Below are 23,545 nucleotides of genomic sequence, written 5' to 3'. Positions count from 1 at the left end.
AACTGAAACCGAGGGAAGAAACACTTAACTCTGTTTGCAAATGTTGCTTTACAAAGGAAATCCCAGCTGAATTACCCCAATATAATCCTAGTACCAATGAAAAGAGGAGTGAAATAAGTATTAGTGTCAGTGATGTTGAGAAAAAGCTGATATCATTAAGAATGAACAAGGATCCTGGGCTCAATGGAATCCCTGTTGGATTCTATACAGAATTTTCAGATGATTTCCCCCCCTCCACCACCACCACCATGACCACCACCACCACCACACCTGTCTTCAAACTATATTCTATTGTAGATCACTTGAACAAGAAACAGTGCCCAGTTTCTGGAAAAATGCACTGGGCACACCCATGTACAAGAAGGGAGGTAAAAGTGATCTACAAAACTACCATCCAGTATCCTTAACATCGATTTGTTGTAGAATCTTTGAATATATTTGAAGCTCAAACATAATATCTTGAACAGGATGATCCCCTCAAGGTAACCAGCAAGTATTCCTGAAATATTAATCATGTGAGACCCTACTCACACTTTCTCCAATGACATACTGAAAGCTTTCTATCAAGGCAATCAGGTAGATGCAATATTTGTTGATTTTTGAAAAGCATTTCACTCAGTACCACATCTATACTTATTGCCAAAATTATGATCATATGGGGTATCAAGTGAAATTTGCGACTGGATTGAGGACTTTTTGGTAGGGAGGACGCAGCATGCTGGTTTGGGTGGAGAGTCATTTTCAGATGTAGAAGTAACTTTGGGTGTGACTCAGGGACATGTGATGCGAACCTTGTTGTTAATTTTCTATATTAGTGAACTTGCAGAAAATATTAATAGTAAAATCAGGTTTTTACAGAAGATGCAATTGTTTGTAATGAAGGTCTATGCGATAGAAGATCCTGATATGATTTCAAAGTGGTGCAAAGATTGGAAACTTTCTTTAAATGTCCAGAAATGTAAAATTTTGCACTTCATAAAACGAAAAAAATGTAGTATCCTATGACCATAATATCAATGATTCACTGCTGGTGTCGGCCTACTCATACAAATTCCTGGGTGTAGCACTTTGTAGGGATATGAAATGCAATGATCACATTGGTTTGGTCATGGATAAAGCAGTGGAGACTTCAGTTTGTGGTAGAATACTGTGCAAGTTCAATCAATCTACAAAGAAAATTTCTTACAAATCACTCGTGTGACTTGTTCTAGAATATTGCTTGAGTGTGTGGGACCCATACCAGATAGGACATACACACAGAAGGGCAGCATGAATGGTCACAGGTTTATTTAATCTGTGGGAGAGTCTTGCAGAGGCACTGAAGGAACTGAACTGGAAAACTCTTGAAGACAGATGTAAATTATCATGAGAAAGTCTGCTAAAAAATTTCAAAAACTGGCTTTGAATTATTACTCTAGGGACATATTACAAACTCCTAAATATTGCTCACATAGGGATTGTGAAGATGAGATCAGAATAATAACTGCAAACACAGAGGCATCCAAATAGTCATTCTTCCCACACTCCACATGTTAATGGAACAGGAAGATATGGTAATAACTGGTACATTGGGCATATCCTCCACTGTGGACATCATTGTGGTTTGCAGAGAGTAGATGTAGATATAGGTGTAATGTACTGTTACAATATGAAATTGTACTGTGATGATAATGGCTTTGAATATTCATTTCCCTGGTGCGCAAGATATACAAGACAGACTCCAAGACCTAGCAAGGTGGCGCAGTTGTTAGCACACTGGACTCGCATTCGGGAGGACAACGGTTCAATTCCACATTCAACCATCCTGATTTAGGTTTTCCGTGATTTCCCTAAATTGATCCAGGCAAATACCGGGTTGGTTCCTCTGAAAGGGCACGGCTGACTTCCTTTCCCATCTTCCCCTAATCCGATGAGACCCATGACCTCGGTGTCTGGTCTCCTCCTCCAAAAACAACAAAAAACCCAAGAGACTTCAAGAAGACTACAATAATTTCAATTCTAAAGAATTCAGATGCTGACAAGTGTTAATATTACCGAACTAAGAATTTAATAAGTAATTGTTGCAAAATATTGATGTGGGTTATTTACAGAAGAATAGAAAAACTGATGGAAGCCGACCTTCACCAAGATCAGTGTGGGTTTTGGAGAAGTGAAGGAACCATGTGAGACCATACCAACTCTACAAATTGTCTAAAGAGACAGGATAGAGAAAGGCAAATATGCATTTATAGCATTTGTGAAGTTTGAGAAAGCTTTTGACAATGTTGACTTCAATACACTCTTCGGTATTTTGAATGTAACAGAGATAAGATACAGAAACTGAAAAGTTATTTATAACTTGTACAGAGACCTAACTGTAGCTATGAGTCATAGGACATGAAAGAGCAGCAGTGGTTGAGAGGGGGGTGAGACAGCATTGTATCCTACCCTGTATGTTGTTCAGTTTGTACTTTGGGCAAGGGGTATAGGGAAGCAAGAAGAAATTGGGAGATGGAATTGAACTTTAAATGCAGATCTTATGAACTATGAGGGTTGATCCAGAAGTAATGGTCCCAAAGATCTCCAGCTGCACTGGAAGGTGCTAGGAAACACTGTCAACACTGCTGTGTGCAGCTGTATTGGCTAAGGAGCCATCAGCAAAGGAGGTGCCCACCATAGATTCCTGCAAGTCTGATATACATTCATAATTCACTTTTGCACGTGTAAGGGACTCCATGCATGGATATTCATCGTCAGTTGACGCAAGTGCATGGAGACAAGTGTATATCCATTCAATGCATTTGAAAATAGTGCACGGAGTTTAGTGCCAGTCAGAAGAAGGTCCACAGTGGAGAACAAAGTGGAAGAGCTTCAGCCTCTGAGGCAGTTATCGAAATGGTCCAATGAATAATGCTTAAAAATAGGAGGTTCGCTATCCATGAACATTTTGCTAGGATTCCTGGGAGTTCTTATGGTACAGTTGAAAGAGCTTTGATGGAAAAATTGGGGTATCACAATTGTTGCCCTTGATGGGTTCCATGTATACTGACAGCAGAACTCAAGGATATATGACTTTGCTGTGCTGGCCCATTTGTTCAACAGTAGAGAAACTCGGGCAAGCTATGCAGAACCACCAGGGAGGACAACTGGCAGAGGGTGTAATGCTGCTTCACGATAATGCCCGATCTCATGTCTCCCACCAAACCCAGGAACTTTAGACAAACTTTGGTTGGACTGTAATGCCCCACCTATCTTAGAGTGCAGACCATGTGCTTTTTGATTAACACTTATTCCCTAAGTTAAAGGAACATGTGGATGGCCACCACTTCTGTAGTGACAATGAAGTGAAAGAAGAGGTGAAGTGCCTAAGAGGGTTGGTGGCAGGGTTCTATTGCATGGGGAATCAGAAATTGAAACACCATCTACAAACATACATGGAAAAATTATGTGGAAAAATAGAGATAAAAAGTTTCTTCTTTCTAACAGTGTAAATTTCTATGAAAATAATCAAACCTCGTACTTCAACGGAGTGGTTGTTAAGTACATTGCCTCTCCGGCTATCTTGTATTAATGGACTACTTTCTTTGTTATTAAAGTCACCACACTGCTTAACTGATTTCTCCTTCAGCTATTGCTCATATAGATTTAATTTTGTTATCTCAGGTTTTGATTTCAGTCAGTATACAGAGATTTTTTATCACTTTCTTGAGTACAGCACAGTGTTTCTCGCAATACAAAGTCAGTCCTACTTTATCATTTCAAGCAGTTTCCTTTCCCTTACTCATATTTTGATTCCTTTTATAATCCAGAGCTTATTTGAACTATACTCTGTAATTTCATTGGGAAAGCAGCTGCTAGAGCTTGATGGAAACCAGTAAATAAATACATTCACCTCGCTGGAATTTAAGTTTTTCACATTATATACACCCTCCTAATCAATCTTTTGTAAGGCTGCATTGAAAGTTTCTGTTGTTTGGTCATTTATTCGTATGTTTTGTATGATACAATGTAGTATGGCTAGTTGTGCATCATGGTCAGAGAGATAATTCACTATTGGATAACATTTATGTCACTGATTAAATGTTTACTTATGAAAATGTAAATTGTTATATTGCTTTTCTGTGTAATTCTGGTGGAAAGTTATCATTGTACCTCATGTTCATGAGTGGTAAGCAATATTCTCAAATCATTCATTTTATCTGAATGAACCAGAAAAGTAATATTACTGTATTATACAAAGAGTGTCATTACAACACTGTATGAGCCTGAGTTATTTTAATTTTGAGGCCAGTCTCATTATGTCGTATTTATGTTGGTATAACACGTCTGTTTTCATTTTTGAACATGTAGTAGGGCTAATGCAATTTTAGGAGTAAGGCTTCTTTTGCTTAGCTGTCTTTCTTGTTAAGTCTCCCTCCGCAGTTTCTTGAGCATTCCTGTGACACTCAAATGCTGCCCAAGCAAACATGAGACAAGCACAGCAACTCTTCTCCGAATTTTTCTGTCTCTACAGTTAATTAAGTTGGGAAAAGTTCCCACAACAAGAAACAATATTCAAGTGATGGTTGAATGATGGATTTATACATGATATCTTATTCTCCCCTCTCCCATTTTCACACACATTATCATTGTAATAACAATACCTGTAACATGGTCTCTGTTGTAAAATTTAGAGAGAATAACCTGTAGAAGGCTATAGAACTCAGCAAGATGTGGCTGGCTGACAGTTAAGAAGAATCCGGAGGCTGGCAGTTAAGAAGAATCCGGATTTTACAGGATAAATGTATCTCAACTACTCCAGTTACCTCAGGAATACATGTAAATCAACACAAGTTCCTGCTACTTTAATTCAAGATTGTACATAAATTTGTTCAGATGTGGCAACACATACGCCCAATGCAATTTAGCTTTTCCTGGGTGAAAAACCTGTTGTGATATAGGCTTAGCTGCTTCGATCCATGGCTTTCAAGATGCAATGTGAGTAAAGTACAAGTCAGATTTTGCACAACTGATGGTTTTGAAAATGGTGTTAGTTGGCACAGAGAAGGTCATTGTACCTCATTATGTTTGTATTCAGAATATATTCCAAGACTGATATTCAACTTTACTGTTTCATTCTTGTAGTAGTTTTGATGTAGTATATGTAGGATATAGAAACCGTAGAGCTTACATATTTATTTCAGAGTTAATTATATGTATGTGACTAACATTATTTAAAGGTAAGACTAGTTGACGGATCTATTGTACGTTCAGTAAATCAAAAATTTTTTAAGTTGTTTTGTGGGACTTCAGTGAACTCTTTTTGTAGATGCACTACAAATGAGAATAACTCTACCAGGTATCTCCTGGATGTTTGTATTGCTCTTCGATATGGGAAGATAGGTGGATACTTGCCTTAAATTACCTACTGTATGTTGCAATAAAATGGATGGTAAAGTTTGTAAACTTAGAAACACTCTGTATGGTTTAAGCACTCCCTCAAATTATGAATGTTAAATTTGACAAAGCAATAGCTGAGTTAGGATCTGTGAGCAGTGGTTATGAGGATTGCTTGTATTTAAGTCTGAAAAGAGCAACAAAACGTACTTGTTTACATTGATGATCTGCTGGTAGCTTCAACTTCCCAAAGTGGAATGGATGACTTACAGATGTTACTAAGTGATAACTTCGGAATTAAGGATTAAGGTCTGATTAGGAACTTACTGGAAATGAATTTTTTTCAAAATTTAGTGAAGGGTACTGTTACTAATTGTGAAGGTTCCTGTCTTGAAAAAGTATTAAAAGTTTTTGATGTATATTAAAGTAATTCTGTTTAATTCCCATTTAGTAAAGTGTGTTGAAAAGAGAATAATATGAAAATGAAGACATTGAGAACTGATGTAAAAAGTTAATGGGATCATTGATGTTTGTCACATTAGGTTCCATACTAGATATTCATGTAGCAGTAAGTATTGTGACCAGGTACCAAACATAAGCTAGTCTGTGTTTATGGAATATTTTAAAATTTGTGCTGCATTAAATTACGTGAACCATAAAATGAGCTTGTTGTGTGCTAAGAATAAAAACTGTACTGATACCACAATTGGTTATGTTCACTCTCACTGTGCTGGTCACAGAGGACATACAAGTCCACAAGTGGTTGTCTTTTCAAAGTTTTGGGTTGCAGATTTTCTTTGGCATCTAAGAAACAGCCTACAGTGTCCCTGTCGTCAACAGAATCAGAATTTTTAGCCTCGAGGATGGCGAATAGTGAAGGCTGTCACCACAGTACTATGTAACATATTGTTTCTGGCAGTCAAAGAGCTGTTGTACTGCATGAAGATAATATGCCCGTAACAAGCTTTTGCAAGACCACACAGCTCCATCAAGCTTAAGCATATACATATGTCAAAATTTTGCTTGTGAGGGGGAAAGCTTTTGTGAAGAAGTTGTGTTAATGTATGTTAGCACAAATGAGCGACAAGCTGATGTTCTGACACAGCCAGTAGGTGATAAAAGTTTTGGAATTTTACAGCCTTGCTAGGACATACTCAAATCTTATAATTTTTTTAACGCCAATAACTAACACTGAGGGAGGGCATTAGCGTTTGAATGTGAATATTCTTTTAAAAAACTCTGTACAGAGACACTCATTAGTGAGCTTGATTTACGGCATCTGATTACAAAAGACCTAGATATGCTTTGTGACAGTACACTAAAAGTACTGGATACCCCTGAAACAGTTCAGTCAGTTTGTCCTATGCATATCATCTTCGAAGGGCTAAGCATATTTCTCCGTTTTCGTCCCAATGAATCAAACTACATTTCTTGTGTTTTCAGATTCATTCCATGTTCACAATCCATTACCGTTTTACCTCTTCTCTGGTACTGCATGTAAAAAAACACCACTCCCTGTATGATTATTTAGAAGTGCGCCATCCACCCCCACCGTCCTACCTTACCCCCACAGGCCGTCCTCCTCCTCCGTTAATCCCGCCGTCTCTACCGTGCCTTCCTCCACACGTGTGACCTGGACACACTACGACGCCACCGGCAACTCCAGCGACACGTTCGTAATTTGCTCTCGGCTAAGAAACGCCGGGACTGGCGACAGACATGCACCCGTTTAAATACTACTCTACCTATCAACTCGTCCAAGTTCTGGTCAGCCTTCCGTCGCCTTACTGGAACTAAGCCCTCCCCCTATTATCCTCTTCTCCATGATGATCATCCCTTCCCTGACGCCCTTAGTAAGGCCAATCACTTTGCCTCCTACCTGTCCGATGTGTTTTCCATCCCCGATGATCCCCAGTTTGATTACTCCCTCTTCCCGGATATCCGCGATCGAACTGACACCTCTGTCCCTCCCCTCGCTGCTGGTTTCCAGTACTTGGACACATTGCACTCACGGAACTCAATACCCCTATCACTACACAGGATCTCATTGCTACACTCTGCACAAAACGCAACACCGCTCCTGGTCATGATCGTGTCACCTACCGTCACCTTCGTGAAGCTCCTGTCTCTTTTCTCTCCACCCTGGCCAGGCTTCTACAATGTAGTCCTGTCCACCGGTTACTACCCCGACCTGTGGAAAACCTCCCATATCCTCATGTTCCTTAAACATGGCAAACCGCCGTCCGCCGTCTCCTCCTACCGTCCCATCAGCCTTACCTCGGTCTTCAGCAAGGTCCTGGAATCTATCCTCACCTGACGCATCCACCAGCATCTCCACCAGCACCTCCTCCTTCCCATTACCCAGTGTGGCTTTCGGCCGTCCTTCTCTTCCGACGACCTTCTCCTTCACCTCACTCTTCTCCTTTCTGAACAGCTTAATTCCCGTCGCTCCGCAATCTTCCTCTCCCTGGACCTCGAACGTGCCTATGATCGCGTATGGCATTCCGGTCTCCTCTTCAAGCTCCAAACCTTCACCCTTCCCATTAACTACGTCCGTCTGTTCGGCTCCTTTCTCTCCCGCCGTCCTTCCTATGTCACCATCCATAACACAGATTCCTACACCTTTTTCCCCTCTGCCGGTGTGCCCCAAGGCTCCGTCCTCTCCCCCCTTCTGTACCTTTTGTACACGGCGGACATGCCGCCGCCGTCAGCCCCTGTCCACCTTCTCCAGTTTGCCGATGACACCACCTTAGTTGCCCTTGCTCCCACCCTACAGCACTCCCAACACCTTCTCCAATCCCATCTTGACCGGTTCATCGCTTGGTACAACCAGTGGTTGCTCAAGGTCAATCCCTCCAAAACCCAGGCGATCATTGTAGGCAAAACCACCCCTTCCTTCCGCCTCCTTGATTTCTATCTCACCATCTATGGCCGTCCTATCACCCTCACTCCCACCCTTAAGTACCTTGGCGTCACCCTCGACTGTTGCCTCTCCTGGACTCCCCACCTCCGGACAATCCAAGCCAAGGCACGCTCCCGACTCAGTCTCCTCAAGCTCCTCTCCGGCCGTACGTGGGGTCTGGACCCCTACACCATCCTCCACACCTATAAGTCCCTCATCCGCCCTATCCTTTGTTATGCCCATCCGGCTTGGATCTCCGCCCCCCCCTACCTTTTATAAATCCCTCCAAATCCTTGAACGTCATGCTCTCCGCCTCGCCTATCACATCCATCTCCCCTCCCCCACGCGGATCCTGTACGATCTCATCCCCTTCCCCCACCTCCTCCTTTTCCTTGAAAGGATACGGATCCTGTACACCTCCCGCAAACTCAATCCTCCTCACCCGCTCGGCTCCCCGATCCTCTCCCACCCCCGCCCGCTGCTGCTCCTGTATTCCCACGTCCCACCCGGTCTCCATCTCTCCACCCTCCTTACCCTCTCACAAGGTGGCTTCCGCCAGCTCCCCCTTCCTGATGATGTCCTCCTCCCCTCCATCTACCCCTCCTACCGACTTTGATCCTCCCTCCCTCTTCCTGTATCTGTTCCTTTGGGCACCCTCCATCCCTCCCCCCCTTCTCCCAACTTCTCCCCCGGGCCACCCCTCCCCTGTCCTTCTACTCCTCCTCCCCTCTCCTCAGCCATTGGCATCTCTGTTCTCCCCTCTCCACCCTCTCCACCCACCCTCACCCTTCTTCCCCTCTTGGCAGGTCCCCGGACTCGCACACGCTACGTGGACTTTCGCGCGCCGGAGATCATCGCCATCTGTGTCACGTGTGTGTGACGTCGTTTAGTGTTTTTAGTGTCCGCTGTCACGTTTCTCCATTCACTTGTGCCGTCAGATTCATCAGTGTTATGTGCACCGTGTCAACGTGTTTTCAGTGTCTTTCTCGTCGAGTGTGAACGGCTCCGTGTTTTTTGTGCGACTGTGACCACTATTTTTTGCCCGTCACTATGTTCATTTTCATTCTCCATTCTTGTACTGTGATTGTCAACTCTATGGCTGAAGAGCGGCGTAGCATGCCGCTGCCAGCCTACCTGATTGTTCAGGTGTTAAAATAACAATAAAGTAAAAAAAAATAAAAATGTCCTCTATGTTGCTTCTCTGTCGACTACACCCATGTTGGGCGTTCTTGATCTTTCGAGAAAAGAAAATGCACAATTTTGTTTTGTCGTATCTATCACCACTCTCGCTTTAGTTAACAAATAGCTCATTGGGCAAACCATCGTCATCTCAGTAAATTGATTATCTCCATCAACGAAACATCTTATAAGAAATCGTTTCCGGTAATACGAAAAATTAACACAAATGCCACATATTTCCCTGCATTCAAGGATCGCTGACAACATAATCCTAATCACACTACGCTGTGGCTGCGGTACATAAAATTTAATCGGGTCATAATATTATCTTTCGTACACTGCTCGTTATTTAAATGGTTTTACTATTGGTATTGTTTCCGTTACATTCTATTTTTTTTTTTTTTTAGTAATTGTTAATAGTTGTAGCTTATTACGGAAACAGGTTGAACTATCGACAAAATACTTCACTATTATTCCGTTACTGCTGCGGATATTTGTGGGATTTATGGTTTTAAAGCAGAATTTCATGTTCTGTGGATTTCCTGTCATCAGTTATTTTTTGCTCTGTTGTCGAATTTGTTTATGATGCTCATTACCTACTGTTGGTGCAAAATAATCCAGCATGTAATCGATTATACCACAAAACATGGCATAAGAAAGTCGTATATGTTGGCACAGCTGAAGCAAAGATGAGTGACTTACCTCAGGCGAGGAAAGGAGCGCAGTTCTATTCTTGCTGTATCAGGTGTAGTATCTGTATGAGTGCTTGATAACCGAATAATGCATTTGTAATGGCTGATGGTAAGCGTTTGCAAATAATATTTTGTAAATAGTTTAGACGGCAGAGTCTGTTCAGTGATGCAGAACGCATTACTAGTCGATTTAAGTAGTATGCATCTGGTATTTTATGTAGCGTCAGTTGTAGTAGCGTGTTTCCCTAAACAGACACCTGCATTTTGTGCACAGTACATTAGCTGTAAAGCAGCATAGGTATACACGTGGTTTATTTCTGATTTAAGATAGTGGTAGAATTCTAGCACTACTGCTTACATGTGTTCAGGACAGAAAGAGTTTAAGCACAATGCGGGACAGAAGTGTTACCCAGTGAAATAAAGATCGAGAAAATGAAGGATTCCGTTTCGTATGTCGTTTAATATGAATAGCGTGAGCCATGTTACGTATACTGTCTTTTCACATGTTAGCCATGTTGAGTCTGTTATATGGTTATCATCCTAAATCGAGCCACAGGAAACAGGTGTTGGTTGGTTGGTTGGTTGGTTTGGGGAAGGAGACCAGACAGCGTGGTCATCGGTCTCATCAGATTAGGAAAGGATTGGGAAGGAAGTCGGCCATGCCCTTTCAGAGGAACCATCCTGGTATTTGCCTGGAGTGATTTAGGGAAATCACGGAAAACCTAAATCAGGATGGCCGGACACGGGATTGAATCGTCGTCCTCCCGAATGCGAGTCCAGTGTCTAACCACTGCGCCAGCCTGCTCGGTAAACAGGTGTAAGGCTACAATGTTCTACCTAAATTTCATGCTTAAGTTTAGAACGTCTACTTCTGCTGTAGTTATGCTACACATATTATGTATTTACTTGGCTATGCCACTCTATCCTTTCTTCATACCAGATAGAATTTCATTACCAAATTATTCATACAGTATATCGTTAGATGATTTTACAAAGAAGAGGCATTTTCTTCCATATACTATAGCTTGCTTCAGTTTTCTGCTGTAACCGTAGTGACAACTTTCACGAATAGATATGGTGCGCAGTAAAATGAACGCAACTATTCCTTTGAAAGCATTTTGGAAAAATAATAGCATCAGAAAAAACTGCTCTATGTACTGTTACTAAATTTAATGTAAAAATATATGGCTCTAGCTGTAAATTAATTGTCATATACTTACGGACATGTCATAACTGATACAGTTTTAAATCTCTGGGAATTTTGCAAAATGAAGAGAGAATTACTATTTAAAATATGTTGTTCAAAGTCTCACCGAAAATTACTGTTCTTTCTTTCTCTCCAGGCAATTGACTGTCCCTGCTGTAATTTACCAGAATGGCTGGAGATCTTTGTGTGGTACAGTATGCATTTCCTATATATTCTATACAAGTTCTTAGTTCATGATTGTTTAAATACTCATTAATGCGTACCTTAGGTTTTACTTTAAATGTGTAGCAAATAAACAGTTACCTATTCTTGAGTCCAACCAACAGTACTGGACCCCTGATTTGATGTGTGATATAATGTGGCATGTGACTTTTACATGCAGAAGCAGAACAGTCCATTTAGCTGTATTTGCTTATCTAGCAAATGACGTGGTTCAAGTTCATTTTGTGGGCTCCTGCAAGTATCTGTAGTTTGTTATGGATGGCCAGATGTCTATTGTTTGTCTTTACAGAATCATTTAAATCTTGCAAAAGGGGGGGGGGGGGGGAGGGGAGAGTGTCTGTTGTTCATGAAGTTTGATATAAGCACATACATTTGAGATGTTCGCTACATTTGTCGTCATTATGCTGTTCTCCTACCACAAGTGAAAACATTCTTTACCCTTTTTGTTTTTGAGGATAGTGTTGTGACACAGTGTACTGAAACCAGAGTTGTGGATTAGGTTGGATGAATTATCAGTTGACCTATTTTGCTCCTTTTCCTCTTTTAATGGAGACAATGTCATCTAGTCTAAGGTCTTGACTATGTCGGGGGTTGCTTGAGTTGATATTCCAGATCCAAACAATGGAATGAATAATATTATTACCAGTAATGTTATTTAATTATAGTGTCATTTGTGTAAGCGACAGGCTTGTATGTGGAATGAGTCACAACTTACTGTCAGTACTGGTGTATAAATAACTGTAATATTGAGATGCTATGAGTCTGATGAGTAATGTATAGAAACAGTAGGATATTCAGCAGTATTTTTTTGTTTGCCACAGACAGTTGATAGGAATATTTCATAGTGTGTAGTATTTGAACATCACAATTTTTTTATTGTAGTGGGAAAGTATAGATCTTTTCATACTGTAAATTGGTATTGGGCAGTACTTCGTTAAATCAGCCTTTAGCGAGTATGTTTATTTCTTATGTCTTTGGTGCAATCTGGCATGTGAGATGTTTGCATCTTGCCCCAGAATATTGTGCTGTAACATATTTGATGAAACAGGCTGACATCAAGATGCTGCAGCTACCAAAATGGGGGATCACTGTGTTACGACAATTTGTATCTGGAGAACATTAAGTTACTGGATGTTAATAGTGGAATATTATTTTAGAGTAACATACATAGGAACCGTTACCTCTTAAGTTACTTTAGGAGGTAATAGAATTTTTTCATTTCAGATTTTTACACTCTGTGTCAAAATCTAAGTTACTCTGTGACCAAGCCACCCCAAATCTGTGTTGGTCTGTCAGCTGAAATGGAGCCACTTGTGGTATGTATGGAGATTGAAGGTACAGTGTCCTGTTTTTGCTTTGGGAGTTTGTTTGTGCTGTGAAATGGTGAAGTTATATTTGTCTGCTTCCATTCTCCATCTATTAGGTACTGTTTTCCATATTTTGTGTGTTGTCTTTCTGTAGTATATTAATGCAGTATTGGTTGTGCTGTTGAACCTCAGTGTAGTGAATCTGAGTGTGACTATTGTTAAGGCAGAATATTAGTGTTTTTGCTGATACTGAGCTTTCGTTATTGTCAATGTTCCATATTTCATGTAAACATCACTGTACATTGTGGACCTGGTGCACTAATTCACAATCTGCATTGACTTTGTGGATAAAATGAAAAACCAAAGCATTGATATTGTGGTAGTGCATTCATAGATTCTGCTCAGGATGGAAAACTGCATCCCTGCTTCTCAGTTTATCCCAGTATTTTACCATGAGTTGCTTATGTTGTGTATGAAGCAGGAGCTTTGAAAGTTTTCTCCAATCCATGTGATGCACAAAAATAATTAATTTGCCTATATCCCAGAACTTAATTATGCCGAGCATGTCAGGTTTAAGCATTTACCTTAAGCTTGAAAATAAATTTTGGGGGAGGGGAAGATTGTTCCTTGAGGGAAGACAATATTTTTCTCTCTCATCCCAACGTGGTCTAGTGAAATTTAACCTGTTCATGTATACGCTTGAACTGCAGTTGGTCTGTAGTTTTTTGGCATCCATATTTCCACAACTCCATGAGACTACTAACACACTTTCTGTATGTGAAATGTTCAGATTGTCTGCTGCCTTGTTTAATGTTCATGTATGAATAAAACATGGTGGAGCTGTTGAATATTTCATAAACAGTGACACTATGTATGTTGGGCAATTTTATATGCACGACAGGGTGGTAACGGCATAAGTGACAGTGATACAAGGGCATAAGCTGCACTTGCAACAAGGCAGTTACATGGATGACAGTAATTGCAGTTGCAGGGACTAGATGCTGCTTACGCCTGCAGTGCCATGCCTCGAATCTGCAGGGTCCACCCAAACTTAAGAAAATTTTCCTTTTATCTTCACACTTCATTAAAGCTACCTTCCCATAGCTCATGTAGTGCTGTAGAAAATTGCATAAAGCTTTAATATGTAATGAGCTATTTCTGACTTTCCAGCAGAACTTTCATGAATATTCGTGTTACTTCAGTTTAATGCATGTACTTTTTTTTTTATTGCTCACTAAATCTTAAGAACTGCAGCTGCTTGCTACCACTTCTTAAACTAGGATATCCTTAAACTGAGTTGTCAGTTTTTACTACAAAATTTCTCTTTCTATTGCTGCACTGAAAAAAATCTGCTTTGACATTTAACATTGCTTTTGCAGTGTGCAGACAAGCCCATCTTCTCTACAGAGCAGGCTAGAAGCCATACGTCCAGGATGCACTGCTGAGGGCTTGGTGGAAGTCAGGTATGGTTTGTGTAATAGACTGGTTTATTATGCTTATTTCTGATGCTTTTCCATGTTTGCCTGATTGGCAGTGCTAATTATATTATGTGGCAATATCAAGTTATTTTCATTATGAGAACTATTAATGAAACACTGAAATTGAGAAATAAGAAAAGCTTCGTTATTATGGGTAAGTTTTTTGCTATGGCTACAGTGAGTGATATGTATACTTGGATAAGAAAACCTGTTTCTACTAATGGAGGTAATTCTTTAGTGTTTGTGTATTGTTCAGTCACTTGTGAAACTGAGCTCTTAGCTGCAGAGTATACAGTCAGAACTCTTCAGTTCCAAAACAAGTGCTTCATTGTCCCACTGTTGAATTGCCAGTTACGACCTCCAGGTATTCTGGTACTTCACAAAAGTGCTGTACTGTGAGGAAGGCATTGTTCACTGTATTCTACTTGCACTGGATTCTGGGAAGTTGGTATCTTCTAGTGGTCTACTTTATCTGTGCAACAACAATATTACATTAGGAGAACTGTTATCAAATGCTGGTTAGCGTGTTTTGATAAAAAGGCAGGAAACATTCAACACTAGATTCTCTTGTCAAAGACACAGATTTTAGCTCTAGCTCCTGATAATTTACTTTCATCAGTGGTACGCAAATGTGAAGATTGGTACAACGAATGTAACAGAATTATCTATGTGATTAGTCTGTTGGGGTATATTGAGAAAATTGTAGCTTTGTGTAGTACCAGTGAGATGTGCATAAGGGTTTACATTTTTATAATCTTGTGGTTGGTTTGATGTTGGATATTGCAGTAGATGGGACTGTCTTTCAGAAGAGGATTTGTAATTGGTGCATTGGCCATGTGTGAAGGGCACTGAAAACTATTGAAGTTGGCTGTAGAAAGCTACTTATCTGTTTGTTTTACATGCTCAGTTAATGTGGGTATACATTTCTTGTTTAGGTGTAAAAAATCCTTTCTGATGTTTCTCAATGTGTTAGTTTTCAAAACTGAGCATACAATTAAGCATCCAGATGACCTGACATTTATGATGTATGGTACGCCCTTGTTTAAATGAATTTAAAATGGTTTTTATTCGCTTTTCATTGGCATTTGTTGATGTACTACGTATCTGCTAGGGGGCACCTGGGTGGTGTGGTGTAGGTCAGTTCTCTCACCCCCTCATCTTCCCTTAGGTTCTGAAAAGCAGAGGGAAGTCTTTGGGGTAGCCTGACCTGGCTGTGATTCTAAGCTCACACCGTTGGCACAGTATTATTTCCGCTAAAGTGCTGTTTGGGTAACATTGGATGAAGTAATGACATTTGAACCCACACCTGTCCTTCAGAGTATTCATGTGGCAATACTGAGCTTAATTTGTGCTGTTTCTGGCATGGTTTTGCAATTTTAATGTTACACAGTAACCAGAATTTGCTTGTGTCTTCATTGTGTGGAAGTGTCTGCAAAGAGAGCAGTGATGTGCATTGGTTAGTATTGCTATTGCGTTTGAGAGGTAGTCATTTGAGGGATTTGAATTTTTTCACAAGCTTAAAGATAATGACAGAAGGGGTGAAATAGTATTGGAATAACAGATTGCGTCACCCAAAGCATGTGGTGTTCCACTACAAATTTTACTGAGAAGCTTAGCAGAAGTAAAGGCAATAGAATACTGTGGTCAATAAGTTGTTTCTGTCTTCAGAAAGATACTGATGAGGAACTGTCACTTATTTGGATGATTTCCAGCTGTACATCGTTTATTGTGCTGGTTGGAATTTTATGACTATTCCTTGCTTTCTGAGACAAAAGGTCGCACATGTTTCAGTACAGTGACACTGGTACAGAAAGTGCAAGGCTAGAAAGGCTGGTTTTGATTCAGAGTTTCCGATGTTATAGTAGCTAGGGCTAGTTTTCAGAAAAGACAATATGTCAAGGAAGATCTTCACTTAGCTGAATCAAAAAGATGATGCCAGAAGACACATTTGACTGGATTCAGAAGGCGATGGCAGGATGAAAGCACTGCCTGGCAAAGAAAACTTCAGTGGGGTAATCTGAATATCACTTTAGGCTAATACTTGCATCCTGGAAATCCAGTTATCAAGAAGGGAATAGTGATGTATAGGAAATTCATGTGGTTCATAACAGAATAGTGTTGTTATGGATAAAACCAGTTATCATCCACAAAAACAGAAGAAACATCCGAAAGGACAATTAAACAATAATTCTATTAACCCAACAGCATTCAGTTTATTATTAATTGACATGTATTCTTAATTTCTGGAAAACAGTATTCTGGTGGCCCAATTTATGGAAATATGAGTAAATTTAATTTACTTAGGGCATAAAAGAAAAAAAAAATTGGGCCATTCTCATTTTAGGATGCTTTTATTTTTATTTATTTATTTATTTATTGTATTTTTTTGCATGGAGACACCAACTGGTGTCTTTTGCAAACATCATAGCATTTTTTTACAAGTTTAGTACTGTATATATATCTGCTTGTGTCTGAATATGTGTGGATGTGTGTGTGTGTGTGTGTGTTTGTGCACGCATGTGTATACCTGTCCTTTTTTCCCCCTAAGGTAAGTCTTTCCGCTCCCGGGATTGGGATGACTCCTTACCCTCTCCCTAAAAACCCACATCCTTTCGTCTTTCCCTCTCCTTCCCTCTTTCCTGATGAGGCAACAGTTTGTTGCGAAAGCTTGAATTTCGTGTGTATGTTTGTGTTTGTTTGTGTGTCTATCGACCTGCCAGCGCTTTCGTTTGGTAAGTCACATCATCTTTGTTTTTATATATATATATATATATAGTTATAATAGAGGGAAACATTCCATATATATATATATATATATATATATATATATATATATATATATATATATATATATATATATTTTGTGTCTGTGTATGTGTGGATGGATATGTGTGTGTGTGCGAGTGTATACCTGTCCTTTTTTCCCCCTAAGGTAAGTCTTTCCGCTCCCGGGATTGGAATGACTCCTTACCCTCTCCCTTAAAACCCATATCCTTTTGTCTTTCCTTCTCCTTCCCTCTTTCCTGACGAGGCAACCATTGGTTGCGAAAGCTAGAATTTTGTGTGTATGTTTGTGTTTGTTTGTGTGTCTATCGACCTGCCAGCGCTTTTGTTTGGTAAGTTTCATCATCTTTCTTTTTAGATATATTTTTCCCACGTGGAATGTTTCCCTCTATTATATATATATATATATATATATATATATATATATATATATAAAAACAAAGATGAGGTGACTTACCGAACGAAAGCGCTGGCAGGTCGATAGACACACAAACAAACACAAACATACACACAAAATTCAAGCTTTCGCAACACACTGTTGCCTCATCAGGAAAGAGGGAAGGAGAGGGGAAGACGAAAGGAAGTGGGTTCTAAGGGAGAGGGTAAGGAGTCGTTCCAATCCCGGGAGCAGAAAGACTTACCTTTGGGGGAAAAAAGGACAGGTATACACTCGCACACACGCACATATCCATCCACACATACAGACACAAGCAGACATATTTAAAGACAAAGAGTTTGGGCAGAGATGTCAGTCGAGGCAGAAGTGTAGAGGCAAAGAAGTTGTTGAAAGCAGGTGAGGTATGAGTGGCGGCAACTTGAAATTAGCGGAGATTGAGGCCTGGCGGATGACGAGAAGAGAGGATATACTGAAGGGCAAGTTCCCATCTCTGGAGTTCGGATAGGTTGGTGTTGGTGGGAAGTATCCAGATAACCCGGATGGTGTAACACTGTGCCAAGATGTGCTGGCTGTGCACCAAGGCATGTTTGGCCACAGGGTGATCCTCGTTACCAACAAACACTGTCTGCCTGTGTCAATTCATGCGAATGGACAGTTTGTTGCTGGTCATTCCCACATAGAATGCATCACAGTGTAGGCAGGTCAGTTGGTAAATCACGTGGGTGCTTTCACATGTGGCTCTGCCTTTGATCGCGTACACCTTCCGGGTTACAGGACTGGAGTAGGTGGTGGTGGGAGGGTGCATGGGACAGGTTTTGCATCGGGGGCGGTTACAAGGATAGGAGCCAGAGGGTAGGGAAGGTGGTTTGGGGATTTCATAGGGATGGACTAACAGGTTACGAAGGTTAGGTGGACGGCGGAAAGACACTCTTGGCGAAGTGGGGAGGATTTCATGAAGGATGGATCTCATTTCAGGGCAGGATTTGAGGAAGTCGTATCCCTGCTGGAGAGCCACATTCAGAGTCTGGTCCAGTCCCGGAAAGTATCCTGTCACAAGTGGGGCACTTTTGTGGTTCTTCTGTGGGGGATTCTGGGTTCGAGGGGACGAGGAAGTGGCTCTGGTTATTTGCTTCTGTACCAGGTCGGGAGGGTAGTTGCGGGATGCGAAAGCTGTTTTCAGGTTGTTGGTGTAATGATTCAGGGATTCCAGACTGGAACAGATTCGTTTGCCACGAAGACCTAGGCTGTAGGGAAGGGACCGTTTGATGTGGAATGGGTGGCAGCTGTCATAATGGAGGTACTGTTGCTTGTTGGTGGGTTTGATGTGGACGGACGTGTGAAGTTGGCCATTGGACAGGTGGAGGTCAACGTCAAGGAAAGTGGCATGGGATTTGGAGTAGGACCAGGTGAATCTGATGGAACCAAAGGAGTTGAGGTTGGAGAGGAAATTCTGGAGTTCTTCTTCACTGTGAGTCCAGATCATGAAGATGTCATCAATAAATCTGTACCAAACTTTGGGTTGGCAGACTTGGGTAACCAAGAAGGCTTCCTCTAAGCGACCCATGAATAGGTTGGCGTACGAGGGGGCCATCCTGGTACCCATGGCTGTTCCCTTTAATTGTTGGTATGTCTGGCCTTCAAAAGTGAAGAAGTTGTGGGTCAGGATGAAGTTGGCTAAGGTAATGAGGAAAGAGGATTTAGGTAGGGTGGCAGGTGATCGGCGTGAAAGGAAATGCTCCATCGCAGCGAGGCCCTTGACGTGCGGAATATTTGTGTATAAGGATGTGGCATCAATGGTTACAAGGATGGTTTCCGGGGGTAACAGATTGGGTAAGGATTCCAGGCGTTCAAGGAAGTGGTTGGTGTCTTTGATGAAGGATGGGAGACTGCATGTAATGGGTTGAAGGTGTTGATCTATGTAGGCAGAGATACGTTCTGTGGGGGCTTGGTAACCAGCTACAATGGGGCGGCCGGGATGATTGGGTTTGTGGATTTTAGGGAGAAGGTAGAAGGTAGGGGTGCGGGGTGCCGGTGGGGTCAGGAGGTTGATGGAGTCAGGTGAAAGGTTTTGCAGGGGGCCTAAGGTTCTAAGGATTCCTTGAAGCTCCGCCTGGACATCGGGAATGGGGTTACCTTGGCAAACTTTGTATGTGGTGTTGTCTGAAAGCTGACGCAGTCCCTCAGCCACATACTCCCGACGATCAAGTACCACGGTCGTGGAACCCTTGTTCGCCGGAAGAATGACGATGGATCGGTCAGCCTTCAGATCACGGATAGGCTGGGCTTCAGCAGTGGTGATGTTGGGTGTAGGATTAAGGTTTTTTAAGAAGGATTGAGATGCAAGGCTGGAAGTCAGAAATTCCTGGAAGGTTTGGAGAGGGTGATTTTGAGGAAAAGGAGGTGGGTCCCGCTGTGACGGAGGACGGAACTGTTCCAGGCAGGGTTCAATTTGGATGGTGTCTTGAGGAGTCGGATCATTAGGAGTAGGATTAGGATCATTTTTCTTCGTGGCAAAGTGATACTTCCAGCAGAGAGTACGAGTGTAGGACAGTAAATCTTTGACGAGGGCTGTTTGGTTGAATCTGGGAGTGGGGCTGAAGGTGAGGCCTTTGGATAGGACAGAGGTTTCGGATTGGGAGAGAGGTTTGGAGGAAAGGTTAACTACTGAATTAGGGTGTTGTGGTCCCAGATTGTGTTGCTCGGAATTTTGAGGTTTTGGAGGGAGTGGAGCTGGAAGTGGGAGATTGAGTAGATGGGAGAGACTGGGTTTGTGTGCAATGAGAGGAGGTTGAGGTTTGCTGGAAAGGTTGTGAAGGGTGAGTGAGTTGCCTTTCCGGAGGTGGGAAACCAGGAGATTGGATAGTTTTTTGAGGTGGAGGGTGGCATGCTGTTCTAATTTACGGTTGGCCTGTAGGAGGATGCTCTGGACAGTCGGTGTGGATGTGGGAGAGGAAAGATTAAGGACTTTTATTAAGGATAGGAGTTGACGGGTGTGTTCATTGGCTGAGTTGATGTGTAGGTGAAGGATTAGGTGGGTGAGGGCAATGGATTGTTCAGTTTGGAACTGGTATAGGGACTGATGGAAGGAAGGGTTGCAGCCAGAGATGGGAACTTTAAGTGTGAGGCCTTTGGGGGTGATGCCAAATGTCAGACAAGCCTGAGAAAATAGAATATGGGAGCGTAATCTGGCTAGGGCGAAGGCATGTTTGCGGAGGGAATGTAAATAAAACTTAATGGGGTCGTTGTGGGGGTGTTGTGAGGGTGACATGGTATTAGAAGATGGAAAGTGTAACATGAGGTGAAATGAAAATGAAAATAAAAATATATGGGGAGAGATAAAGGTGAACCGGAAAGTAACTGGAGATCTGGAATGAAAAAAGGCGAAAGGTGTTGGTTACAGCTGGGCTATGTTGGACTTGGGTTGGTAGACAGCGATGTGCATAAAGGTTAGGTGGTTGTGTTGCCGCCAAAACACGTTAAAGGACGGAGAAATTCGGGAAAATTTCGAAAAAACTGCGTGTAGTATATTAAAAGGAGTGGGATTGTGGTGGCAGATTATGAAAATGTGGCTAACAATTGTCTGACGAAGAAATAATGGCGTTAAAGCCTGTGGGAAGCGGCTAAAAATGATCAGTGATGTGGGAAGAACGGAAATGGAAATAAAGCGAAAGTTATTAGAACTGGCCGAAATGGTTGTTTAAAAGGTGAAAGGAGCTGTTTGTGAACTAGAAACGGTGGATATTATAGCGGCGGTAGTGCTGAAAGCGGCAAAAAAATTTTTTTGGTTATGGTTTGGAAGTGGGTTACGTATTATTGAGTATATATATAGGCGGGATAAAATAGTATAGCAGATTACGGTAAAAAGGAGAAGGTGAATACAAAGTGAAACTACTGGCAAAAACAGAAAGAAGAAAATAAGACGACAGAAAAGATTTCGAAATGCAACAGTGACAATAACAAACGTAATTGTTGGATTCAAATTAATGATATCAATATAATAGAAGGAAACATTCCACGTGGGAAAAAATTATATATAAAAACAAAGATGAGGTGACTTACCGAACGAAAGCGCTGGCAGGTCGATAGACACACAAACAAACACAAACATACACACAAAATTCAAGCTTTCGCAACACACTGTTGCCTCATCAGGAAAGAGGGAAGGAGAGGGGAAGACGAAAGGAAGTGGGTTTTAAGGGAGAGGGTAAGGAGTCATTCCAATCCCGGGAGCGGAAAGACTTACCTTTGGGGGAAAAAAGGACAGGTATACACTCGCACACACGCACATATCCATCCACACATACAGACACAAGCAGACATATTTAAAGACAAAGAGTTTGGGCAGAGATGTCAGTCGAGGCAGAAGTGTAGAGGCAAAGAAGTTGTTGAAAGCAGGTGAGGTATGAGTGGCGGCAACTTGAAATTAGCGGAGATTGAGGCCTGGCGGATGACGAGAAGAGAGGATATACTGAAGGGCAAGTTCCCATCTCCGGAGTTCGGATAGGTTGGTGTTGGTGGGAAGTATCCAGATAACCCGGATGGTGTAACACTGTGCCAAGATGTGCTGGCTGTGCACCAAGGCATGTTTGGCCACAGGGTGATCCTCGTTACCAACAAACACTGTCTGCCTGTGTCCATTCATGCGAATGGACAGTTTGTTGCTGGTCATTCCCACATAGAATGCATCACAGTGTAGGCAGGTCAGTTGGTAAATCACGTGGGTGCTTTCACATGTGGCTCTGCCTTTGATCGCATACACCTTCCGGGTTACAGGACTGGAGTAGGTGGTGGTGGGAGGGTGCATGGGACAGGTTTTGCATCGGGGGCGGTTACAAGGATAGGAGCCAGAGGGTAGGGAAGGTGGTTTGGGGATTTCATAGGGATGGACTAACAGGTTACGAAGGTTAGGTGGACGGCGGAAAGACACTCTTGGCGGAGTGGGGAGGATTTCATGAAGGATGGATCTCATTTCAGGGCAGGATTTGAGGAAGTCGTATCCCTGCTGGAGAGCCACATTCAGAGTCTGGTCCAGTCCCGGAAAGTATCCTGTCACAAGTGGGGCACTTTTGTGGTTCTTCTGTGGGGGATTCTGGGTTCGAGGGGACGAGGAAGTGGCTCTGGTTATTTGCTTCTGTACCAGGTCGGAAGGGTAGTTGCGGGATGCGAAAGCTGTTTTCAGGTTGTTGGTGTAATGATTCAGGGATTCCGGACTGGAGCAGATTCGTTTTCCACGAAGACCTAGGCTTTAGGGAAGGGACCGTTTGATGTGGAATGGGTGGCAGCTGTCATAATGGAGGTACTGTTGCTTGTTGGTGGGTTTGATGTGGACGGACGTGTGAAGTTGGCCATTGGACAGGTGGAGGTCAACGTCAAGGAAAGTGGCATGGGATTTGGAGTAGGACCAGTTGAATCTGATGGAACCAAAGGAGTTGAGGTTGGAGAGGAAATTCTGGAGTTCTTCTTCACTGTGAGTCCAGATCATGAAGATGTCATCAATAAATCTGTACCAAACTTTGGGTTGGCAGACTTGGGTAACCAAGAAGGCTTCCTCTAAGCGACCCATGAATAGGTTGGCGTACGAGGGGGCCATCCTGGTACCCATGGCTGTTCCCTTTAATTGTTGGTATGTCTGGCCTTCAAAAGTGAAGAAGTTGTGGGTCAGGATGAAGCTGGCTAAGGTAATGAGGAAAGAGGTTTTAGGTAGGGTGGCAGGTGATCGGCGTGAAAGGAAATGCTCCATCGCAGCGAGGCCCTGGACATGCGGAATATTTGTGTATAAGGATGTGGCATCAATGGTTACAAGGATGGTTTCCGGGGGTAACAGATTGGGTAAGGATTCCAGGCGTTCAAGGAAGTGGTTGGTGTCTTTGATGAAGGATGGGAGACTGCATGTAATGGGTTGAAGGTGTTGATCTATGTAGGCAGAGATACGTTCTGTGGGGGCTTGGTAACCAGCTACAATGGGGCGGCCGGGATGATTGGGTTTGTGGATTTTAGGGAGAAGGTAGAAGGTAGGGGTGCG

The sequence above is a fragment of the Schistocerca americana genome, chromosome 9 (assembly GCF_021461395.2).
Source record: "Schistocerca americana isolate TAMUIC-IGC-003095 chromosome 9, iqSchAmer2.1, whole genome shotgun sequence".
In the NCBI taxonomy this organism is placed as follows: Eukaryota; Metazoa; Arthropoda; class Insecta; order Orthoptera; family Acrididae; genus Schistocerca; species Schistocerca americana.
Note: the sequence above shows the minus strand (reverse complement) of the source record.